This window comes from Macrobrachium nipponense, chromosome 21, assembly GCF_015104395.2.
Source record: "Macrobrachium nipponense isolate FS-2020 chromosome 21, ASM1510439v2, whole genome shotgun sequence".
Taxonomy (NCBI): Eukaryota; Metazoa; Arthropoda; class Malacostraca; order Decapoda; family Palaemonidae; genus Macrobrachium; species Macrobrachium nipponense.
Window position 1 is genome coordinate 71,986,161 of NC_087212.1, and position 6,495 is coordinate 71,992,655.

The 6,495-nt window shown below is 37.0% G+C and overlaps 1 protein-coding gene across 4 annotated transcripts in view; it reads right to left on the minus strand.

Annotated features, from left to right (window-relative positions):
• Positions 1-6,060, minus strand: part of LOC135198160 (uncharacterized) — a gene marked incomplete at its 3' end in the record, with an annotated part of 51,256 nt that extends 45,196 nt beyond the window's left edge. For 2 of the 4 annotated variants that reach the window (XM_064225664.1, XM_064225661.1), the window contains 1 exon segment: positions 5,655-5,807. 4 annotated transcript variants of the gene reach the window in all.
• Positions 6,061-6,495: the final 435 nt, after the last annotated feature.

The following is a 6,495-nucleotide window of genomic DNA, read 5'->3' on the forward strand; positions in this document are numbered from 1 at the left end:
ATTAAGAATAAAAAAGAACTGCCCTTCTCTTGTTAAGTAATGTTCTATATGACCTTAAATGTAAAAATTGAAGAAAACAGGATAGAGAGAAATATTACAATATGTATACGTATGTACTGTTAAAACCCGGAAATAAAGCAAAAAAACAAATGTAACCCAAATACATATACAATAGTATACAGTAAACATATAACTACAACAGTTAAAGATACAGTAAAAAATCAAGATAATGGGATGATGTACAGTAAAATTAGAACTTTTCAAACCGGAAAAGCAATACTATTAGAAACCCTGCAGGAAAGACTATTCTGCAGTTTTGTGGTGAATGGAATAAAGAAAACCTCATGTACCTGACAGTGTAACATGTCTCTACAGAATGATGATGCTGGCAATCTGTGATTTAAAGTAACATCAGAGGTACACGTGCTACATAAAACAAAGAGGGTTCCTTTATGACACAAAACATTAGGAAACAGCAAACCTACACTAGAGGAGAGAAATCCAAACTCCCAAGTTATATCCCTATCACTTTTAAAATAATTTCATTTGTTACTTTTCACAAGGCCCTGTTTGTTACAATTTTGTGAAGCCCCTCCAACAAACAGACAGAGTAATAAACAGACCAAAAACATAACATCCTTGGCAGAGGTAGTAAAGCATATGGATAACTACCATGCAGGATATCTTCCACTGATGGCCTAATCATAACTACTTTACAAATTTTGGGGGAAACAAAACTATAAGATCAGGCAATAATGTCTAGATGATAAGTTCCCTGGAATGATACTGACATCTAGATAACAGCAAAAACTATATGAAATTTAGATTCAGTGTTAGCCATGCACAGTGGGTCATGGAGTAGGAACAAGGTTCAGCTGAATGAATTTTTATCATAGAGGCTAAATATAATATGATAAAATACAAACCTCAGAGCACCATACACATAAAATATTGTGAACAAAATGTATAACCATAACATCTAATTTAAAAAGTATTTATGTGGGTATTAACTTACTGGTAATCAAGTAGGTTGCAAAATTAAATGAGTGAACAAGTTCTGGCCTCTTATCTACAGTCAAAACTGTACTATAAAAAAAGAACTGCATAACTATAGTTGAAGTAAAGGTTTATACATCTATAATTCAGCAAATGGAGAAGATAAAAGGATGAAGATTAGTCTGCAGACCTGCAACTATAACAATTTACACTTGTAAAACCCTCTGAATTATGTAAAGTAGTTTACTGTAAAATTTTTGCTCATTATAAAAAAAAGTATCTTTAATATTACTTGACAATAGTACATAAAATTTGGTGAAGTGGGTGACTAAAGAGACAAATCTAACATAAGCCATTATTATTCAGAATCTTCTTGTAACTCAATCACTCTAGTTCTGAAAACCTCATAATACTCTCAAGTCTGAAGAAGCAATATGAAAAACTGATTTGCTAAAATAATGCTTATACTTCAATGTGAAATTTTCTTTAATCATACTTCATAACTTATCAATATCATTAAAAAGTAATTAAACAAACCAGAGTTCATTTTACACTGCTCCCACGTATGGCCTTTAAGTATTTTTTAATTAATAACAAAATGCAAACTGGAAACAACAGACGAAGGAGTTGGCCAACTGTCGAAAGGCCGATTCCAAGAGGCAAGTGTAACGTAAGCAGCATCTTCCAATGGGATGGATGCAGTACAACACTGCATGTTCTAACACAAGGAATTAAACATCAAGTTCTACCATTTGCTGCCAAACCCTCATTTCAGTATACGTGTATAGAGAAAACATAATTCTGTACACATCACAAACCACAAGTACCAATTAATGTTCAATGTTTCAATTAGTGTAAATATTCACAAGTTACATACTATAGTTACCAAAATTTTTCTACCTTTTTCTATCTGTTCTTCCACATGATTTCCATTTGTTTGGATACGAAAGACTGATTAAAGAAACCTACAAACATGAACAAATTGTAATTAGCCCAATGAACCCCCTTCTGTTTACCATTTTCATATTTCAGCATAAAACTGATTTCAATTAATCATGAGGAGAATCACATGAATCTGGAAATTTCTGTTGTACAATAGCAATAAGCAATTTATGCCCACCCGACAGTAATCCAAGTTCAAATGTGAAATGGTGAAAAGGATCACATGATAATATGAACCTGAAAGAATTGAAACAAAAACCCTATGAAGTGTATGTTGTATTATAATCAATGATGGTAATTACAGGGATACAAACTTACCTAATCTTGGTTGCTACATCAAACCTAGCCTAAAAAGTGTGGTAAATGGTGAATTCTGCAAATATGAAAAATCAATACAACAGGTAATACATTACACTAGTTACAACTAGAAAATCATCATTAACAAATCTATGACGAGATGTAAACATATTCGTGACCAAAGTTGTAGAAAAGTATTGCCTTGTTGTTGCCAAAGACATAATAGAAAGAAAAACAAAAAAAGAAATAGTATAAGTATAATTATGGGCAACTTGTAAAAAATGCCAAATAAACAACCAAACAGCTAATGACTTTAAAAGAACAACTGCTGGTGAAATAAATACACACTATAACATCCACTCTGCTATTAAAAGCAGTAGTATGCAATAGAGAATTGCATCTGTACAGGAAAAAATGCTTTACGTTATGGCAATTTGGATGAAGATATTCAAGTCAAGAGTGTGGTCAACAAGCCAGATTGTTTTACCTTTGCAAATCTTCTGTGACTTGTGTTCTGTATAGGTTCCTCCCAATATTGTAAGCTGCAGCCTACGTCTTACAATTGCATTGCTAATTTTACTGAAATGCCCTGAAGGGGGCTATGTTTAGTACCACCCCCTCTGGGATGAACATCAAAACATAACAAAAGACAGCAAATTTCTCAAATCATCTCAGTAAATTTCTCAAATTAGGTATCTCACCTGTACTGTACATATTATATACACCTTTTCCTATACTGCTGTTCAGTCAAATAAAAATTATTAATAAATGGGCAGAGCTCTTCTGTAAAATTACTGTTGCATATTGCTGCCATAGGTCTAGCTTAAACTCTTGGGCAGTTTGGGCATGTTGATAGGTTTCTTTATCCTATGCCAAAGTACCTTAATCCGTTTTAGACTTATACCTTATCAAGGCCACTGACAAATCTCAATAATGAAAAACTTTAAAATGTAATGATTTTCATCAATCAGTTACATGCTCACAATATTTTTATGATTTACATAAATTAGGCTTTTGTAAGTGGTACTGAAATCAAGTTTCCCATTCTCGAAGATGGTCACCTCAAAAGACTGGATCTGCCGTATTGCATGATCTAAAACAATAGTTCTTAAACTGGGGGGAGCAACTCCCTGGGGGGGGGGGGGGGGGGGGGGGGGGGGGGGGGGTGGGGGGGGGGGGGGGGGGGGGGGTTTTTCCTCAATATCCAGGGGCAGCGTAAGCCTGAAGGAAAGATTAAATTCTCTAATTATATTTATATATTATCTTCACAAGAGTGAAGAACTAATATTCAAGGGAAATTGAGAGCAAAATGGTTATAAAGGTGCAACATGAGGAAAACCTCACAGTTGCACTAAGAAGAAAAATGAAGGGGCTGCACTAGGGCCTGAAGGGATGCTGTAAAGAACAGTAAGTATATAATGCCTCTTTACTGTAGGAAAGAGTTCTAAGGTAGATTACATGTTAATTACAGTCGACCGCCAAAATCTAATAGAAAATTGTTGGTAAACAATTAAATTACGACTATAGGAAACTGCAATTTCCAAAGAAACACCTGACGTGCCATTAGGGTAAATGACCAGGTTGCAACATAGTGGCCACCTCTCCCAAAACGTGGCCATCTTCCCAAAAAAGTACTTTAATTTGCTGCCATAAGCATTGGTCAAGAATTGTGGCCCATCCATGCAGCACAACGTGACCTTTATGATCCTCTCAAAGCGAGTGTTGTCTCCTAAATTATGAAATAATGGCATAATTCAAGTGCTTCTTCTGGAAGTGGCCACGTTCCAGGAGAGGTGGCTGCTATGTTGCCGCTCAGTCTTTTACCCTATAGCTATTGCTTAGATTTACAGTTTGTTTATTTAGTTCATGCTTACGATATCTGACGTCTTTTGTTTATGCTTTTACATTCATCCCCTTGAACAGCAACCATTTTGCATATAAACTGGTATAGTTACTGAACCTAAAGAGGAGCATTGGTAGTCTTTAGCTTTAACTCATTTTCAAATGGTACTATAGTAGATTCACATCAACCGTGCATTTGATGTCTAGGCCAGTCCCTTACGACGCTCCTGATTGGCTGTTGATAAGGCAATCGTAGGGTTGGAAACTCTCAGTCTCTATTGAAAGTTCACATGGCCAAGTTCTATATTCCACCTCTCCTGAGGGATCCGTCTTTCAAGAGAGGTGGAACATACATCCTACCTATGTGAACTCTTGAGAGAGACAGAGTTTCCAGTTCTGTAACTGGCTTATCAACAGCCAATCAGGAGCGTCGTAAGGGACTGGCCTAGACATCAAATGTACGGTTGATGTGAATTTACTACCTATAGCTACTAGCTAGTAGTATAAACCCACTGGGCAACCATAAAATAAGCGTGATTAACATTTTGGGAACTCCACCACCTCAGTGGAAGCCGTGACATGAAGCATCCCATCATACTACTATAGCTGGTAATTCTAAGCCCTCATTCCGCGGTGAAGTAGACTATGGCAGTTGACGTTTTCCTACGTTATTTTACTTATGAACAAGAATTTAAAGTAATATTTATTCGGACGACTGTAATTAACCCCCAGGAGCCAGTACTAAACACGACGAAATACACTGGACGCCCCAATCCCTAGTGGATGTCGTATCCGCGGTTACGTTCCTTGCAGTCCGTGCAGAACCATTCTTTAGAATTACCCGGCAAGAAACGTAACCGCAAGTAAGACATCTACTAGGGATTGGGGCATCCATTGTATTTCGCCGTGTTTAGTACTGGCCGCTGGGGGTTAATTAAAGTCGTCCGAATAAATATTACTTTAAATTCTTGCTCAGTAAGTAAAATAACATAGGAAAACATCAACTGCCATAGTCTATTTTACCGCGGAATGAGGGCTTAGAATTACCTTATAGATAGCATAGCTAGCTAGTCTCCATTATACCTAATTAGTGTTTGGCCTTCCATATACTGCCGTCTTGGGTTTAGGTAGTGTAAACAATACCTAGGTAGGTAGTAGGTAGGAAGGGGGAGCAAGTCCAAAACCGTCTTCTGCTTCTCTATGGGGTAGGCCTACCTACTTAGGTATGCCGCAAGATTTTAATCAAGGCTGATTTTGGCAATAGGTAATGGAATACCTATACTAGGCTAGGTACCTTACACCTACTTGGGGTACCTGAAGTTCATTTCATTCCAGTACAATGGTAGGTTTGGTTAGTCTAAGGTACCTAGGCTATCTGGTCTCGGTTACCTAGGCCTAATTTTTGACATTGAAGCTTCGAGAGCGATCACTTGCCATTACAATTCAACAGTTGCAAACTTGTTTACCCAAACAAACACACACAAATTAATTTAATTGGTGAAAGTCTGAAGTAGACCTACTACCTATACTACTAGCTAGCCTAAGCCTAATAAACAACTTCAGCTAAAAAAACTTACCTTTCAAGCCTATTTATGGTAGGAGAACAAAATCACTTTTACCACTACAAATGCTCGAAACGTCCGACACCCGTTTTTCGAAAAACTAGACAAATGTCTCTAACACTTCCTGAAATAAGCACATACACTTGACCTCAATCACACTAACAAATTGTAAACATACAGAAGTTTCTTGTTTCCTTGGATGTAAGGCGATCTCTCATTGGCCAAGGCTCTACTCGCACGCCTTGGATACACCTCGCTGATTGGCCGAAGGAATCCTCAGGTTGTCTTCGTTTTCTGTCATATGAATGTCACTTCTTGACGTCCCGCTCATACTAATTTCGTGTCTGGCACTCATTATCACTCGTCACACTGTCCACACTCGTTGCTAGAATAACTTAGTACTTGGACAACCATTCAACTGAGTCGCTCATATGCGAACGATGACGAGGGATTTATGAATCTAACAGATAAGTACCGATAAAGCATTGAAGTCACAAGATAAATACTACAGTATTTATTATTCGCCTGCAAGATTGTAATAACTCACGTTTGGGAATAAAGATATGCAGAATAACAGCGTCAGCAGCGACAACGACAAAAGAATTTAAGATCAACCTTTTTCGCAAGAAATTACAGAACAGCCGACCTACAGATACACGTTTGTAACTTACAAAGAACTAAAAGAAAAACGAAAAGAAGCTTCCCTACCAACGCGAGAATATGATGTGCATGAGAACGCAAATAATAAAGTCATGGTGGGAGATAATAATATCGAATATGTAATTAACTGCGCAGCATTGGCAGCAACGGGTATGATGTAATTAGCAAATGTGTAAGTTATATTACGTAGTACTAC